This window comes from Typopeltis vanoorti, chromosome 10 (genome assembly GCF_054136105.1).
Source record: "Typopeltis vanoorti isolate ZY-2024b chromosome 10, IOZ_Tvanoo_1.0, whole genome shotgun sequence".
NCBI classification, from domain to species: domain Eukaryota; kingdom Metazoa; phylum Arthropoda; class Arachnida; order Uropygi; family Thelyphonidae; genus Typopeltis; species Typopeltis vanoorti.
Window position 1 is genome coordinate 61,729,744 of NC_143558.1, and position 20,257 is coordinate 61,750,000.

At 35.2% G+C, this 20,257-nt stretch overlaps 1 protein-coding gene across 2 annotated transcripts in view; it reads left to right on the top strand.

Moving 5' to 3' along the window:
- Positions 1-20,257, top strand: part of LOC150102455 (acyl-CoA:lysophosphatidylglycerol acyltransferase 1-like) — a 150,051-nt gene that overhangs the window by 13,236 nt on the left and 116,558 nt on the right. For both annotated transcript variants that reach the window (XM_090399412.1, XM_090399413.1), the window contains exon 2: positions 13,457-13,529. The gene's annotated coding sequence lies outside the window, so the exon portion shown is untranslated. The remainder of the gene's footprint in view (positions 1-13,456; positions 13,530-20,257) is intronic.

Genomic DNA, 20,257 nt, shown 5'->3' on the forward strand with positions numbered 1-20,257 from the left:
ATCACAGGTGATTTTTTTTTTTTTTAAGGAAGGTCTTGCTTTAGCAGTCTGTTTATGTTTGTTTTCTAATAGTGACATTAGAGTTAATGATGAAATATCTAATGAAAATGAAGATATTTAATAAGTCGGAATCAAGGACTTTCTCCACATAAAATTAAAGAAGTGGAGGTGGTAATATCCCTATTATTGTAACAGTTGGAAAACTGTTTGTGGGTGAAAAAATCAATAGACTGTTAACTTGTTTGATACTATCAATCTTTGTGGTGTGGTGGAGTGATGCAACATATTATAGACCATTTGGTGTCACTGTTATGGTTATGAAAGTTAAAAAAAGACTAGGAATTGCATCTGTTGGTAGATAGACAGCACTGGGATCCTCTATAAAGAACATCACAGGTGATTTTTTTTTTTTTTAAGGAAGGTCTTGCTTTAGCAGTCTGTTTATGTTTGTTTTCTAATAGTGACATTAGAGTTAATGATGAAATATCTAATGAAAATGAAGATATTTAATAAGTCGGAATCAAGGACTTTCTCCACATAAAATTAAAGAAGTGGAGGTGGTAATATCCCTATTATTGTAACAGTTGGAAAACTGTTTGTGGGTGAAAAAATCAATAGACTGTTAACTTGTTTGATACTATCAATCTTTGTGGTGTGCTTTCTGCAAAGAAAATGAAAAGAATGTATGTTTTTAATTGCATTTTTCTAACAGATTTGGGAATTTGTTTTTGTAATTTTTTATTTGTTGTTGAAATTTGGGATTAAAGAATTTAGAAAATGTTGGTTGCTATTTGATTTGATTCACTCCCTTTGATTTCAACACTTCATAATTTGGGAATAAGATTAATTGAAGTAATTTGTTAGGAAAAGCTTTTCGTTCACTATTAATGACTATTTATTGAATCTTGGTTTCAGATATAGTTATTAATTTGTTGATTCATTTATATGGTTTGGCAGTTTCATTGTTTCCCAAAATGATTGCCACAAAAATGGAGTGTTGCATTTACTTCTCTCTCTCTCTCTCTTTTATTTATACACACACACACCTGAACCTCTTTTTGTGAGAATTTTTTTTACGCGAATTCGGAGTTACGCGAATTGGAATATCAAAAATAATTTCTTTTTACGCGATTTTTATTCACTTTTACACGACCAACCTAAAGTTAGTCTAGAAAATTCTAAATTCTTACGAATTTCATTTATTGGGAATTCCCCGAATTACATAAATGACTGCACATAAAAAAGCAGTTCTTAGCAGTTTGAATTTGGTGCTTGAGTAGACAACATAGTTACTGCATTTTTCGCATTTCTATTTTTTAAGTGAAATCGAAATAAAAATTGTGTTATAAAATTAATAATTTTGCCAAGAAATAATAAATGGTAAGCTATATGTAATTTTCAGACTTTCATTTCATTAACCTAAGATTTTAATCTAGTCCTCACATGATGTTGCTGATAACCGGAAAAAAAAAAGGAAAGCCGTTTCCTTGGATATGAAAATTCAAATTTTAGATCGTCTTCAAACTGGGGAAGGTGCGACGGCTGTGGGTAAACATTTTGGAGTCCGTGAATCAAATGTCAGATCTATAAAGAAAAATGAAGAGGCTATTAGAAAAGTGGTATGTTCTGGTACAAAATAGAGTGCGAAATTATCATCATACACAAGAGATGTTGTTCTAGAAAAGGCCGAAAAAGCTTTAGTGATGTGGATAGAAGATAATGTACAAAAAAGAATGCCAGTTGATGGAAATTCCATCAAGCAATCAGCATTTAGATTTTATGAACAGATTAAAAAACTGCAGCCAGATACTTCATCTCAATCGAGGAAAAAATATGAATTTCATGCAAGCAATGGTTGGCTGGCTAAGTTTATTAAAAGACATGCTCTTCATAATATAAAAATTAAAGGTGAAACAGCTGCTAAAGCATTTCCACAAAAACTTGCTAAAATAATTGAAGATGGAGGTTACACTTGTGAACAAGTTTGGAATATGGATGAAACGGGCCTTTTCTGGAAAAAAATGCCAAACAGAACTTATTTATCAAAAATGCAAAAAAATGTTGGTGGGTTCAAAGCAGCAAAGGATCGCATAACACTCCTATTTTGTTCGAACGCTTTAGGAGATCGGATGTTAAAATTAAAACTACTGCTCATAAATCGATCATTAAGACCATGGCCAATGAAAGGCGTAGATTTTCAAAAATTGCAAGTTCATTGGATGGCCAACAAAAAAGCTTTGGTGACCATTGATGTTTTCACTGAGTGGCATTTTGTGCCAGAAGTTAGATGCTATTTGAATGACTAGAGTCTCGAATTTAAAGTGCTTTTGATTCTTGAAAATGCACCTGGTCATCCTGCCGTAGAACACCCAAATGTGCAATTTTTTTTTCTGCCGCCAATACCACATCATTGCTAGGTCAGGGTATAATTGCGACTTTTTAAACATATTATGTCAGACAAACATTTCAGTGCATTTGGAAAAGCTAAATGATGATGAAACACCGTCAGTTATGGATGAGTGAAAAAAAATTTCCAATTATGGATTATTGATCAGGTTTGATTATCATTATCTGAATTGAGACCAGAAACTATGAATGCATGCTGGAAAGCTACTTGGCCCGCATGTGTTAAAGAGAATGCTCCTGTTCCCTTCGATCATACTGCAGAATTCCCGAATATAATAAGTTTGGCATGTGAAATTTGGCAAAAAAGGATTCGATGATCTTACGTCGGCAGATATCGAAGAATTGTTAATCGATAAACCTCTTAGCGAAGACGAAATAGTGGAGATTGTTTCTGAGACTCCTGAAAGCGAAGACGTTAATGATAATGATCAAGATAATCCTACTTTTACTGCTGATATTATTAAAGGAGGTCTTAAACTAGCCAGTGATTTAGGCAATTATTTTGCCCCACATGATCCAAATGAAAAAAACGTGCTTTGAAGTTTTCACGTGAGCTTAAGTTGTTAATGTCTTCATACAGAGAATTATGTTGCGACTTATCTAAAGCATCAACACAGCGATTAATAACTGAGTTCATGCCTAAAACTACTGAAACAACCAGTGGTACTTTTGTTCAAGACATGACAAGAAGACTTCCACAAGTTGAGGCGGAAGTCGATGACGATAATACCATATCTAGTAGTTCTAGTGATATTACAGTCTCACGAAAACAAAAGTTTTCGCGTTTATTGTCAGAAACTGATAGCGAATAACATAATTTCTTTATAGAATCCTTAACAAACAACTGAAATGTATGTTTTTTTTTAAAGTTATTAAAATTCATTATATGTGTGTGTGTTCTCCATGAAACATAAATAAAAATCGTATGATCCTAACAAATTTAATGTTTGTTTTTTTCATTATTTTGCTTATATTTCAGGTCTGGAACCAATCTTCACTTTTTCTTTTTACGCGTAATTTTTAGGAATGTATCTATCGCATAAAAAAGAGGTTAAATAGGGGTGTGTGTGTGTGTGTGTGTGTGTGTGTGTGTGTGTGTGTGTGTGTGTGTGTGTGTGTGTGTGTGATATATATGAGAGAGAGAAGTAAATTCAGGCGCAAACTTAACTGTTTGCTTACTTGGGATTAGGAGTAAAATAACCAAGTTTATATAATTACTTGGTAACCCTAATATACATTATTCCCATGGTAAAAACTTGTTTACATATATATTATATATACAGTAACCCTCCTGACTTATGTAAATTCACAGTTTCCTAATAAATCTCGAAAATTACAACTACTAGCGCATATGAACATGTTTGAGGCTTTTGCGTCTTTGACATCCATTGCAGTATGCAACAACATAATGTTAACTAGACTCAGCATTCACAGCAAATGTAACAGGCAGTGACAGATTACTGGTAAACACCAAGAGCAGCAGAGGGCAAGTGCGCAAAAGCCGTAACATTCAAACTGAAACCTACCAATTAGAAATAAGGACTCCATAAACAATTCCTCCTTTCCCCGAACCATCAGTAGCCCATGCCTCATGCGGTTAGTTTAGTCACTTGTTTATCACTGTTTGTGTTCGTTGTTTATTTACCCTTAAAATAGATTCGAAACGCAAAACCGAAAGCGCTGGTAATAAATCTAAACAACAAAGGTCTGCAATTACTTTAGAAGAAAAGTTGAAAATAATTCGTATGTATGAAGATGGGAAAATTATATCAACAATAGCTCGGGATATAAATCGACCTATTTCAACAATGAATACGATAGTGAAGGATAAAGTTCATTGTTGAAAGCATGAAAGGTGCAGTAACGTTGAAGGGCACAATCATTTCCAAGAAGAGGCTGGGCCCGATTTCAGAGATGGAGAAATTGTTGTCTCACTGGATTGAGGATCTAACACAGAAGTGTATACCGTTGAGTTTTCTGATTATCCAGGAGAAGGTTATGTCTTTACATAAAGATTTACAAGAGAAGGCCGACATCACGAAGAGTGCATTTAAAGCTAGTGCTGGATGGTTCGAACGATTCAAGAAGCATACAAATCTACACAGCATCAAAGTCACGGGTGAGGCAGCAAGTGCAGATACAGACGTGGCAAGTAAATTTCCCGAACTTCTGGCAGAAATAATTGAGGAGGGGAATATTTGCCTGAGCAAATATTTAATGTTGACGAAACGGCTCTGTTTTAGAAGAGGATGCTAACACAGACATTTATTGCTAAAGAGGAAAAATCTATGCCTGGATTCAAGGTCACAAAAGATCGGATCACTGTCATGATTGGCGGCAACACTTCAGGGGACTTGAAATTTAAACCGCTTACAGTGTACTATTCCCAGAGACAGTGGGCCATTAAAAACATTAACCCAAGTATACTGCCCGTAATCTGGAAATCAAATACCAAGGCTTGGGTTACACGTGTGCTGTTCGCAGACTGGTTCAATAACCACTTCATTCATTCATTAGGTGAAGGAATATTGTGCCAAGAAAGTTTAAAGTGCTTCTCCTCCTGGACAATGCCCCAAGCCACCCGGAAGAGTTGGATGACTTTCATTTTGACATAAAAGTTGTTTACCTGCCTCCTTGAACCACCGCACTGTTGCAACCTATGGATCAAGGCGCTATTGCGACTTTCAAAGCCTACTATCTGCGGTGTATATTTTCCCAAGCAATCAAGGCCATTGGTAGTGGTGAGGTCATTACTCTCTGTGATTTCTGGAAGAATTATAATATCCTTGATGCTATCAAAAACATCGGGGTGACATGGGATGAAGTCCAGCGGACAACAGTGGAAGAAACTCTGCCCAGAAATGGTGCAAAATCATTTAAAGGAAGGAGAGCAGACAATGACTGATATGGTTGTTGAGTTGACACAAGAATTACAGCAAGCGACGGAGACGTGTGTGTGTGCATACTGGCAGAGCAATTAGAGCTGGAAGTGGATAACGTTGACGTTAACGAGCTTCTTTTGAGTCACGATGAAGAGCTTACTAATGATGACCTTATTCAGTTGGAGGCATTCCGAAATTCCAAAGAAAATACTATGCCGATTGAACCACCAACTCCAGACATTAAGAAATTTACAACAAAGTTAAAAGCCGAGGCTTTTAACTTGGTAAACATGGCACTAGCAAAATTAGAATCAGTGGATCTGAACACCGAGCGGTTCGAGAATGTTAGCCGCCGTATCCATTCTGATATCTAGCTACAAGGCCATCTAAGATGACAAAAAGCGTGTGACTGCACAATCTACTCTAGACATGTTTGTGAGATGCCGCTTACAACAACGTCAAGATGACAACTCAGATGACCCCGACTACGCTCAGCCTTCAACATCGAGAGGGGTAGAAGTTGCCAGAGAACAGCATTTCTCATCACAACCATCCACCACCGACTCTCCCACTACAGAACTAAATTAGCTGTCACAAGACTTTTTTTTAATTTGAAAAGTGTTATGTCAGTTTGTTTTTATATTCTTTTATATATTTTTCATACTTTTATAATTTATATCCGAATAAATACTGCTGCATGATGTTTCATTTATAAAATAATACTGTGTAAATAATATACTGTACATATCTGTATATATACATACATATAATAAATATTGTACGAAGTTACACTTAAGCAATTTAGAAATTCAAGTTACGTAAAGGTTTACGGAACGCATTACTTACGTAACTCGGGGGGGGGGTTACTGTGTGTGTGTGTGTGTGTGTGTGTGTGTGTGTGTGTGTGTGTGTAGAGAGAGAGAGTTTTGCTTATTGGATAGTTCAAGATGCAAGTAATGAAGGTTGTTCAGAAGCTCTCAAAACAACCTCTGTTAGCATGACATGCTTACATCTCATGTTCCAGTAATATATTAGACTCATTCCCCCCTCATAGTCAAGTAAATTGTTTAATTATGGAGGGTCCATGCTAACTATTATTTTCACATAATGCCTCTGGTAATCCATTCCACTTAGTTGCTATGCTCTAAGGTAAAAAAAATAAAAATTCTCTTATACAGCTTCCAAGGTTAATTTATTCTTGTAACATGTATTGAAAAACATCTATTTCTATTCTGTAACACCCTCTCCTTTTATAATTTATATTGTTATTGAACAAACAAGGATGGGGGGGGAGTTAGCTGACCAAATTATATTCTTTATTGGCTTAAACCAAATGACAGTGATTGTACAATGAGATGAAAAGTCTTGCCATTTGAGGTGCCAACCAGTGAAACAAGGCTCCTGCTTTCATCAGGAAAACCGTGCTAAAAGCTAAAACACACACAAACTCGACATCAGTAGAATTCAAGACAGCCATCATAAACAGAAGAAGTATCAATGGAAAAGAAATGGAATTGGACGACAGAGAAATATCACATCGACATAATTGGTGTTACTGAAATGAAGACAAAGCGGGTGAGACTTTTTAAATAACAGATACAAGATGTTATATTCAGAGAGTGAGGGACAGGAAGGAGTAGCTATAGTCTTGAACACCAAATACAAAATAATCTTCTTGAATGGCAGGCAGTATCAAGTAGAGTGATGTCAGCAAACATCAGAATAATCAATTGGACAATACAACTTATTTGTTCTATAATAAATTTAGTTTAATCCTTTATCCAAGTGTAAGCAAACAAAGTTTGTACCTGAAGTATCTTCAGGACTCAGGCAACTTGTGGTAAAGGTGGACCAAACTCTCATCTCTCCTTGTCTTAGTATCTCCCATAATGCAAAGCACATCTCTTTGCAGACATGTATAATGCTATGCATTAAGGGAAGGGCCACTACCCAGACCGGTTTCGACCTTTATTGAGGTCTCGTTGGTGGGAGCCAGACCCAGAGGTGGTGATACTAAGGTGGAAGCAATGGAGAAGTCATATTTACCTATACGAGTTGCCAAAAGGTGTTTCACCTTATTATTAAATTACTCTGTGTTTAGAGAAAGATGTTGAAAGTTTTTTCCCACTTGGTTAGACTATAATAAATTTAGTTTAATCCTTTATCCAAGTGTAAGCAAGCAAAGTTTGCGTCTGACGTATCTTCAAACTGATGCAACTCATGGTAAAGGTGGACCAAGCTCTAATCACTACTTTTCTTAGTATCTCCCATAATGCAAAGCACAACATCACCTTGCAGACATATATAATGCTATGCATTAAGGGAAGGGCCAGTACCCAGACCGGTTTTGACATTTATTGAGGTCTCGTCAGCTTTCAACTTATTTGTTCCTGTGGTCCAATAGAAAGTTCTAAGGAAAAAAATGGAGGAATTTTTTGTACCAGAGCAGCTGATCAAAAGATGAGTTGGTTCTTGTTGATCTAAGCAGCAGAGTGGGACATTACCAGACATATAGAAATGTGTTGGAAAAATTTAGAGAAAATGGCAAAACTAATAAGTACCTTCTGTATATCTGTTGAGGATACAAACTAATCATCACTAACAGCATATTGTAATAACATTAAGATATGTACATATATTATATTCTAAGAAACAGGAAATAAAGTTTCATTGACTATGTTATTGTGGATTGCAATATCTACATTGCTGGAGACTGGTTGGCTGAACGGTTAGCATACCTGCTCTCCAACCAACAGGTCGTGTTTGAATCCTGCTGTGAGCATAGATGTTTGTCTTCAGGTGGAAGATGAATTTCATTGCCCAATGTGAGACCATTTCCCTGCTTATTGGGGACCTGAAGGGGCTGAAAAGTTCCATGTTTGTTCTCTAGAGTGGGTGAAACCCCACTCTAAAAAATAATAAACGGACTATGTAAAATAATAAATTTAAAAAAAAATTACAAAAATAAAAAAATAAAATTGACAAACATGCCAGTTCAGGACTTGGACATACAAAGTATTTGAGGTAATCACCATTTATTTTTGAGCAGAATAAAATTGAATATTAGTGAAAATAGAAATGTGTAAAGACGATTTTAAAAATAATTAAAGTTGAGCAGCCTTTCAGAGTTGTAGACTTAAGTATGCAAATATTATTGGAAGAAAAATGGAGTGAAAACAAGAATCAAACCTTAGAGACTCACTGACCAAAGACCAACCACTTCCCCTAGACCCTTGCAGGTCCCTTGCAGCTGCAAATTGTCCTACTTTGGCCAAACAGGCAGAACAACAAATATCAGGATTTCAGAACACAAAGACTACATCCGGTTCCACCAGTACAGCCGTTCTGGGCTGGCAGACCATGCCTTAGATACCCACCATAGAATTCATTGGAAGAAAACAAAAATAATACACCGCAGCAAGTTTAAATATGAGAGATTATTCAAGGAACCTTCAGCAGCTCAAAAAAAACGTTCCTAACCTCAACAAATTTGGGTGCATGAAACTACTCCAAATTTGGGAGACTTACATTTTGAGAACTTCAGCCCAACTGCCAAGTCAACCAAATTAGCCCACCAGAGGGCACCATTAGGACTTTAGGAACAATATTAGTTTCTTGCTTTCTTCCTCATTTGCTTTTGTTAGTGCCTGCGTGCACACACCATATCTTTATGTTCCTGAAGATGGCAACGTGACGTTGCCGAAATATAGACGTTATTTATTAAAGTTTCCTTTAAAGTTGTTAATTCCGTAAACTAATTACCAGAAATGCCCACAAAGGCATTCAAACCTATGACATATTGTTTTGAGTGTTGTAGCATTATCCACCTGTCCAACTAAGTTTTTGACTCCATTAAAACAAAATCAGTTTCCTTTACTGTAATTTTCCATAGCACAGGAATTTTTCTTTCTCTTTTCTTTTTTTAAGTTAAAAAGTAGTTTCATACTTGCTTTTAGCTGCAAGTTATATACTTTAGGGGTAAACACACACCAAACTCACAAAATTTCATTCTAAAAGAAATAATAAACAAAAGTACACACTTGATGTCTTTTTCATTCTCACCAGATTTTGAACTACTTTTTTTATGTTCTTCATATATTATTTAGATTTTTTTTTTTTTTTTTTTTTTTTTTTTTTTCCCATTTAAATCCAAGAGCATGTCTTCAGGTTTTGTATTTAGTCTTGCCAGTGGCGCACTCAGGATTTAATCTTGGAGGGGGGGCCCGAGCAGTCATGATTTAATCTTGGCGGAGGGCGAGTTGAGTAGACGATTTGAGAATAGACACTATGCATCGCATATGACCTATGACTGAGCATCTGCAGTGATCGCCAACAAATGATACAGTGATCTCCTCTGGCCCAGCTCGGGCAAACGAAGTAGCACTTGGTCCACTCGAGCACTACTTTGTTCGCCTTGCATTCACAGCGGCTGTGATTCCCGAGAGCTATAGGGTATTCCCACCTTATGTGACAGCTAATTCATAAGTAGTATAGAAAAAGAAGACACGACACAACATAAATAAAAAATGAATTTTAGTTAGGAAAAGATTTTTAAAAAATTTTCTAGTGTTGTCTTTCCTTTTTCTTTTTTTTTTTGGGGGGGGGCCCTTGGCCTCCACCCTGGGTGTGCTACTGAGTCTTGCACATTATAACAAGATATATTATCAGGATAGCATTGATTGGAAAAGAGGTGCAATAAGCCATTCTGTGGTCATATAATGCATGCATGTTTGCACTCACAGTGTACAGACATATCATGGTGAAAGACTATTATTATAGTAAGCCTTGAAATGATGTGGAAAGCTCTGCAAAAGTGGTTAAGCTAAAGAAGGAAATTTAACTGGTTAAAAAAAAAAAAAAAAAAAAAAAAACTGCTGAAGCGGTTTGCATATAGTTGCAAAAAGGTAAAGATGCATTTGCAGAAATTATTTGTTAGAATAAAATAAACCTTCTGTGATCATGTGTCACGCATGACACTCAGTAAAGAGATTTCATTCACAGTGTAAATAGATGTGCATGGTTGAATTTTGGAACATTTGGATAGTTTTTTTTTTTTTTTTTAAAAACAAGCTTTTGTTATTCATTGTAATTTTATGAATTGGTGAACTGCTTACCTGTTATGTTCCTTCAAAAAAGGAAAAATTATGCTAGTGGATTTCTTATAAACAAAAACAAAACTAGTGAACCTAAACTTGAGTATAAAACTTTTCATCACTGAACAAGCTGATAGAGATGAATATGTTGCTAATATTATTACATGCTGATGTTATTGTATCATGGTTAACTGTGAAAGAAATTACTGTTCCTTGCATACCAACTACAACATAAGGAGAACAGAAACTTTGCCTTTTCCCCTCCAAAAATAAGCAGGGCAATTCTGATCCTAAGTTACTTTGAAAAATGAGCTTCATCCAGTAAAACTGACTTTCTCTTTTTTGAGAACACTTCTGGCCTGTCTCACTGAAGGTGTTGCTCTGTTCATTAGTTAACAAATAGTAATTTCCTAGATTTGAAAAAATTTAAATCATTCCTTCATTAAAATTTTTTGTTATAATTTTCTGGGTGTTCTTTTTTTTGTTATTAAAATATAAGGATGAATCATGTTTGTGTTAATTAAAATGTGTTTTTTTTTTTAAACAGATTTAAAAAAACATTTTATGTTTAAATTTTCTTGCTTTTTCACTTTTTTGTTAATCAACGTATAATTTGCAGTTGTGTTCATTGTAACATATTTTCTTGAAAAAAAAAAGTAGTGAATTTTTTTGGATATTGTTTATAAGAATACAGTCTATTCTGTATTGTTACAATAGCAACATTTAGATGTATGGGGGGGGGGGAATTTATACTCCACAAGAAATTATATTATTTTAATCCTATATCTAAGCATAGTCATGAAGTAACTTCATGACTTATCTACTTATATATAGAAGCTATTGATTGTCTTAGTATCCCATCCTGTACTACAGAAACATTATGGGGAATGGTCACTACTCTGGCTGGTTTTGTCCTTTATTGTGGTCTCATCAGTGGGAGCCAGATCCAAGAAGATACCAAGATAATCAATGTATGCATAAGTCATATATTTTCCATGTATAAGAAGAGAGAAGAAAAAAAAAGTATGTAACCTTGTTAAATACTCTGGATGAGAGAGATGGTTGTGGAAAGTTTTTCCACTTGGTTACAGTATATATTCTATACTTAACAAGAAATTATATTCTTGTTTTAATCCTGTATCCAAGTGTCAGTATAAGTGACTTTCATGACTAGTATACTCGTATATAGAAGATGTTGACTTCACATCACTTGCTGTTCTTCATGCTTATGCTTACTATAGGATTAAAGGTGGGCGGTAGATGGCGTTGATTCGTAGTAGAGGTAAGGTGTGAGACAGTTGAAGATGTCCTCCCACGATGAGTCTTCAGACTCCTTGGAGGTATCAGGAATAATAATAATAATAAAACAAGAATACAGTTTCTTGCCACATTTAATATATATACATTGTAGCCAAGCAGGAAAACTTTCCACAATCATGGGGAACGTTAGTCCCCAATTACTCAGATATGAAATTTATTTACCCTGAATTTCATAAATCTCATGGTGTTTCTGGTTCCATTTATAATTAGATATTTGAATCACTATGCCAGATATTTGGACCTTCTCTGTTGCAAAGCTTTTGTTAAATGGTTGTCAAGGACACTGCTAATTTTTTGTTTTTAGATTCCTCTTCTCCACTTTTCCCATCCATTGTTCCATCCTAGCTCCTTTGTATCCATTCAGCATATACTTACATGAAATACCTTAATTATACAGTAAATAGAAATTCTGTAACATTTCTTTCCAAAAAGAGTGGCACTCTATTAACTGTAATGTTTTTTGAAATTGGTAAGTGTTAGGTCTCTACCTCTCACCATTACTAGTATTTTTTTTTTTTTATTAGCCTCCACAACAAAGGTCCCAAGACCTATGAGACGACAGTATTATGTGTGGGCAAGGTGCTAGAAAGAAGAAAAGAATTTGATGTTTCTTGAAGACCTGAGAGTTATAATCATTGGGGAAGACTGTGTTCCAGAGAGCAGAGGTATTGGGAATGAAAGCAGAGGAAGTTGGTTCACCAAGTTTGTAGTTGAAATAGGAGTGTTGACTGGCAGCTGCTCATGTTTGCATGAAAATAGTGGAGGATAGTGGAGCAGTGCACATAGAAATACCTATAAAAAAGACATAATGCAACAAGAGTGTCCATGGGAAAGAGATTGGAGGGAGTTGGTGAGGAAGGGATCACCAGTTAAGCAAATTGCTTACTTCTGAATATAATCATGCATTCTAGGAAGTTCTAGGTGTGCTACCTGAAATGTGAGAACAGTGTTCTGAGGTCAGGCTGATTTGAGCTTTGTCAAGTGTCAGGAGTTTAGCAGGAGAGAAGTACTATTTGGAACAAAAAAGAAGCCAAGCTTTTTTTGGAGGCCATAGATCTGACAGGACAGGTTAGATGTGAGAGTTAACCCAAGAAGAGAAAACTGGTCCTGACTGGCAAGCAGGATATTGTTAAAAGTGAAGGAGAGTGAGGCACGGGTCTTGATTCTTGAAAAAAAAAAAAAGCCAGGTCTGTATTTTGGTGGCATTAAAGTTCACCAGGTTATCCTTGCCTCATTGAGAATAGCAAGGAGATCAGTGTGTAAGACATTGGTTAAAGAAGACCTTGAAGTGATAATTACCTGAGCATTACAAGGTTTAAAAAATGAGAAAGATGAATGTAGAGGACTGTCATCAGCAAAACTAGTGAAGGTAAGCAGTAGATCTCCACCTCTTACCATTATCAGATTTTCATGCATTTCTGAGGTGTGCTAGAAAAGATGTGACATTCCAATCTTAACCACTATTTATTTGTTAAGATTAGGTACAGTATATGTCACATATTTGCTATAAAAACACATAAACCCAATAACCAAATATTAATGATCATTACAAAATAACATTTTTTTAATGTAATCATTCAACCCACCTTCAATATAACCAAACAAATGTCTGCCACCAGTACCATTGAAAAGCCTGCCCAGCATATTCTATATTTGTTTTAGCTAAATCGCATAATGAAAATTGTTATTTCATTCTCAAAATATAGAACAGAAAATATTCATTCTCTATACATGTTTTTCTTATCTCTCTAATAGGCATTGAAGTTTTAACTGCATAAAGGACAACAACTGTCTAGCCAAATGGTACTGTGGACTAGGATTGTTCAAGGTATACTATGCATATATATTTTAATTTTACATCATTTCACATTAAAAAGGGAATTTGATTTCACAAAAAATGAAATTTGTTTATTATTTGTTGTTACTAACAATCTCGCATTTTGAAAAATTCCAGTAAATTAAAATTTCGGACTTTTGTCTCAGATTTTTAATTAACTGAAGTCATGTTATAGTATTAAACAGTCAATCAGAACATTTTTCATTTTTCTGATTTACTTTGTCTTTAGGTGTATTTTGCAAAATGACACAAAAAATCTATTACATACAAGGGTGGGGGGTTCTGAAAAGTTCTGATAAACACCTAGAACAAAAATATTAAAGCAACTGATAATAACCATTAGAAAGAACATAAGAGGATATAAGAACATAAGTTACCTGCATAACTCTGCTGTCGTATATTTTCTCAATTGCTATGCAAGTTATTCCTGGACCAGTATTTGGCCAGTTACATTTTATTAAAATTTGGAATTTGAAGTCATTAGAAAACTTTATCTTCCTATCTCAATTTTTGTTTCAATTGAACTGTTTGAAGTTGCATAAAGGAGTAAAACAGTTAAAATTATATATTTAATTAGCAATGTTCTGAAGTAATTTAATGAAATTTAGTATTTGGGATGTAAACCAGAATACGTCCACCTTGTTCACTCTCAATCAGATGATTTTTATTGACAAAATAAAAGTATTGTTAATTCCACAATGACTGGGTAGAATTTAATGAACTTAGTATTCATTATTCCTGTTAAAATTTATTGAGTCATATTAAAACGATATTTTTTTTTTCTTGATCACAGAAGCTATATGAATTGACTATTTGGGAAATGTTGATCAAGTATCTGAGAAAAAACTATTTTAATACCAACTAGTTTCACCAACTTAAACTGTTGGCATCTTCAGGGTACAGGACTGTTGATAGGAACTAAAGCTAACAAAACATGTTACAGACAAGACATTAACAGAATTCTAATTATAAATTACAAAATAACACTGAACGCGTGCAATACACGGGCGGCGCATACATGATTTCACTTGTTGTTTAGGAACATTTTATACTTGGTACTAAAGTTCATTTCTTGTTTGTTTAGAGATCTAATTAGGGTCTTCCAGATCTCAGACAAGATCAAACCTTGGTTCCTATTAAGATTTTGTACAGAACGGGCGACTGTTGTGGCTTTAAAAATACAAGAGCAGTAATCCTCTTCTATGTAAAGAGTACAGCTTTTATCCTACTCAATGACATTGATGGTTGTGGAGAAATGGGAAGATAAGCCCGATATATCTTATCTGTTGTTTTTGACATATCCGATGTGTTCTTTCTGTCTTATCTCAAGGCTTCTTGAAGTTTGGCCGATGTAACTTAAACTGCACGAGCATGGGATATTATAAACTCCAACATATTTAAAGAAGGGATGGAAGTCTTTTGGAGATCTTAAGAGTTTTCGAATTGTATCTTTAGGTTTAAAGGTAACTCTTATTCTATGTGGTTTGAGGAATTTAGCAGCCTTGTTGGAGGCTGTCCCCATGTATGGAATGTCGATTGTGGTAATATATTGAGTGTCTTCTTGTTGTCTTTGTGGTGTATCAGAGAACAGAATTTTGTTAACAAGTCTCCGGGGGTAGCCATTCAAGATGAGGTTGTTGGATATCAGTGTCAATTCATCTTGGAGATCTTTTTGGTCTGTTGTAATCCGGACAGCTCTCTTCTTTAGCATATGTACAATGCTGAGTTTTTGAGAAATGTGGTGGGAGGAGCTGAAGTGTAAATAACGTCCTGTATTCGTGGGTTTTCTATAAACTGAGAGGTTGAAATGGCCATTAGTTTGCTTCTTAATTAGGATATCCAGAAATGGTAGTTGTTTTTCTTTTTAGGTCCAGAGCGAATTTGATTGAATGGTGAAAAGAGTTGATCTTATTTAGGAATTCAAATAAGTCATCTTTTTTGTGGTTCCACACAATGAAGATATCATCTACATATCTTCACCATATTGTGGGTTTGGGATCTACTTGAGATAAAATTCTACTTTCAAGATCTGCCGTGAAAAAAAATCGGCACAAGATGGTGAAAGGGGGCTGCCCATTGCCAAGCCAATCAATTACTGGTAAATGGTTTTCTTCCATAAAAAATAGTTTGATGTTAGGCAATGACTGAACGGCGAAGCGATATCTTGTGGAAAACAAAGTACCTAAAATGTTGATGACTTCTACCACAGGGATGTTTGTAAATAACGATTGGACATCTAGGCTGGCCAGTAGATAGTTTTCAGAGATGGAAATGTTTTCTAATTTCTCTATAAAATGTTGAGTTTCTAATATAAGTATCCGAATTATGAATATGTTGTCGTAGGAGTTTTGCGAAGTGCTTAGACAACAGATAGGTAGGAGAGTTGATACCGTCCACAATAGGGCGTAATGGAACTCCATCTTTATGAACTTTAGGAACACCATATAGTCTAGGAGTTAGAGGATGCATCGATTTCAATTTTTTAATTAATTCTTTTGGCCAGTTAACCATGTGGCGTAATAAGTTGTTGGTATCATTCATTTTTTAACGTTGGATCTGTTACTAGGACATGGTAAACAGACATGTCTGATAGTAAAGAGCTAAGTTTATCTTCGTAGTCTTTGGTGTTTAAGATCACTATGCTGTTTCCTTTATCTGTTTTGAGTATAATGATATCTTTCTTTTTCTTTAAATTAAGCGTAGTTCTATTTTCCAGATGGGTGAAGTTTGTGTTGGAAGTTCTTGAAGAAGAGAGGATGGTACTTCTTTTTAATCTAAGGTCATCATTGTTGTTGAGGTAACAATGAGATTGCCTTATCTATATTACAAATGATATCCACTTTAGGTATGTGATCAGGTGTTATCATAAAGTTGAAACCTTTTTTTGAGAATAGTGATCTCTGGTTTAGTTAATACGTGATCCGATAAATTAAAAATAAGTTTGTTGTCTGGCAGAGAAGGTTTAGATGTAATATGATTTGCATAAAGGTAGTTATATTTTTTAATTTGGTTCCGTTTTGCTTTTTTGTAAAGGCTTTCTCATAGCTAATATTGATCATTCGGTCTAAAAGTTGCCAAACATCTTAGTCTAAAGTACTAGAGATATCCTCAAAGAAATTGTAACATCGTGAGTCTATTTTGCTTAATACAAATTTCATGTGTTGTATCCCTTTACGTAGAAGTACCAGCGATGTCTTGAAATATGTGTGTTTAGCTCATCTGGAATGGAATTGTAGCTTTAAAGATAAGAACTTAGGAATAATATTGTTGTCCCGACATCTTTTTAAAAAGGTGAGGTGATTTTAACAACCTGGCTTTTTTGCATTTTAGGAGTTCAAAACTGCATACCTTTCGTTTAGTATCCCCATGGATTCTATTTATATTAAAACGATATTTTTTTTTGACCACAGAAGCTATGTGAATTGACTATTTGGGAAATGTTGATCAAGTATCTGAGAAAAAACTATTTTAATACCAACTAGTTTCACCAACTTAAACTGTTGGCATCTTCAGGGTACAGGACTGATGATAGGAACTAAAGCTAACAAAACATGTTACAGACAAGACATTAACAGAATTCTAATTATAAATTACAAAATAACACTGAACGTGTGCAATACACGGGTGGTGCGTACATGATTTCACTTTTGTTTAGGAACATTTTATAGTTGGTTCTAAAGGTCATTTCTTGTGTGTTTAGAGATCTAATTAGGGTCTTCCAGATCTTGGACAAGATCAAACCTTGGTTCCTATTAAGATTTTGTACAGAACGGGCGACTGTTGTGGCTTCTTTTAAAATACGAGAGCAGTAATCCTCATCTATGTAAGGAGTACAGCTTTTATCCCACTCAATGACATGTTTGGTTGTGGAGAAATGGGTAAATAAGCCTGATATATCTTGTCTGTTGTTTTTGACATATCTGATGTGTTCTTTCTGTCTTATCTCAAGGCTTCTTGAAGTTTGGCCGATGTAACATAAAACGCACGAATAGGATATTATAAACTCCAGCATATTTAAAGAAAGGATGGAAGTCTTTTGGAGATCTTAAGATTTTTTGAATTGTATCTTTAGGTTTAAAGGTCACTCTTTAAACCTAAATACCTTTTAAACCATACATGTGGACAGCCTCCAACAAGGCTGCCAAACTCCTCAAACCATATAGAATAAGAGTGCCCTTTAAACCTAAAGATACAATTCGAAAACTCTTAAGATCTCCAAAAGACTTCTATCCTTTCTTTAAATATGCTGGAGTTTATAATATCCCATGCTCGTGCAGTTTAAGTACATCAGCCAAACTTCAAGAAGCCTTGAGATAAGACAGAAAGAACACATCAGATATGTCAAAAACAACAGACAAGATATATCGGGCTTATCTTCCCATTTCTCCATAACCAACCATGTCATTGAGTGGGATAAAAGCTGTACTCCTTACATAGAAGAGGATTACTGCTCTCATATTTTTAAAGAAACAACAACAAGTGAAATCATGTACCACCACACGTGTATTGCACATGTTCAGTGTTATTTTGTAATATAAAATTAGAATTCTGTTAATGTCTTGTCTGTAACATGTTTTATTAGCTTTAGTTCCTATCATCGGTCCTGTACCCTGAAGATGCCAACAGTTTAAGTTGGTGAAACTAGTTGGTATTAAAATAGTTTTTTCTCAGATACTTAATCAACATTTCCCAAATAGTCAATTCACATTATTGAATCATTTCAATTTTGGTTTTTAGTTGCATATTTTATATCAGCAAATTTGGCAAAAGCAAAACAAAATTAGCCCATAATGAATTTCCTAAGGGATGCTTAAGGGTCAAGTCTGTATAACTGAGAGGAGACCTCCACATAGCCTTTAAAGGAATGCAGAGAACGACCAGGGCTTCTGACCTAATGTCCAATCCTCACCTTCTCGTGGTGCACCCTGTTGGGTATCTACTTTGATACTGAACGAACGAGGATGGGCTGGCAATTTGGGATTTAGCTGACCAAATTGTATTCTTATTGGTTAAACCAAAATAACAAATGATGGTACAACATGACAAAATTTCATGCCGGCTGGGGCGTCGCCCGGTTAAACATGGCCCCCGTTGTTTTCGCCAGGGAACCAGGGCGAACACCGAAAAGTCAGCTACTGGAACAAATCTGTAAACAAACCCCAATTCAACATCACCAGAGTTAAAGATCGGTACTATCAACATAAGAAGCCTGAATGGCAAAGAAATGGAGCTAGCGGAGGAATTAGATGAGTACCAGATCGACATAATAGGGGTGACTGAAACAAAAAAGACCAAAACTGGTGAGATCTTTCTGAGCAATAAATACAAAATTTTATATTCAGGCAATGACAATCAAGGAAAAGAAGGAGTAGCCATAGTATTCAACACAAAATATGAGGCTAATCTTCTTGAATGGCAGTCAGTCTCAAGTAGAGTAATGTGGGCAAATATGAGAATGGGGAACTGGACAATGAGACTTATTTGTGCCTATGGTCCCACAGAAGGTTCCACCAAAGTAGAAGTGGAGGAATTTTTTGAGGCTTTAGAAAAAGCAACTGACACAATGAAAAACGAAAAGTTGGTCCTTTTCCTTTTTCAAAAGAAAAGGAAAAGGGATCTAAATAGCAGAGTAGGAAATGATTGTGAGACATACAAAAATATTTTGGGAAAATTTGGAGAAAAGAGCAAAGCTAATAATAATGGCAAATATCTGGTGGATTTCTGTGGTTCATAGGTGAATTTAATCTTGTGGTGAAAATTGTTGAGATGATCCAGAAAAATGCTAAGATTATGTAGGCTGTGCTCCCAAATGAGGAAAACATCAATAAAACGCAGCCAGATTTTAGGTTTTAGTGTAGACAAACTAATTGCTTTTTCTTCAAAGTCTTCAAGAAAAATATTTGCTAGTACCGGGGAGAGCGGGCTGCCCATAGCTAAGTGAAAAACCTCAAACTTAAACAAATCAGATTTAATGGCAAGCTTTGACATAGTGTCTCTTTTCACAAATGTTCCTGCCCAAGAAGTTCTCAATCTCCTTAAGAGCAAATTATCTAAGAAAATCTTTGCCTTACTCTCCCACTTTGTCAATTCAGGTTACTTTAGATTTGAAGACAATATATTTAAACAACACTCGGGATTAGCTATGGGCAGCCCGCTCTCCCAGGTACTAGCAAATATTTTTCTTGAAGACTTTGAAGAAAAAGCAATTAGTTCGTCTACACTAAAACCTAAAATCTGGCTGTGTTTTATTCATGATGTTTTCCTCATTTGGGAGCGCGGCTCCCAAATGAGGAAAACGTCATTCTATTTCGTGTACTCACGATATCTCTCACACGCAGTTACATACAGCTGGAACTGTAGCACGTAATCCAGTTTAAACTATACCACAGTTTATACTAGATCTGTTGTCATTATTATGTAATGTTTCTGTAGTTTTTTGTGTATATAATTCTTTTTAGTTAGACACCTGAAGAATATAATAAATTTAGTTTAATCCTTTCTCCAAGTGTGAGCAAACAAAGTTTATGCCTGAAAATATCTTCAGGACTGGAGTAAGGCAGTACAACACCGGGTAACTCATAGCAAAGGTGGACCAAGCTAACATCACTCATAACTCAGTATCTCCCATAATGCAAAACACATCTCCTTGCAGATATGTATGTTATGCATTAAGGGAAGTGTTTATAAACGAAACTAGTAATGTTCCTATTAAACCCCAT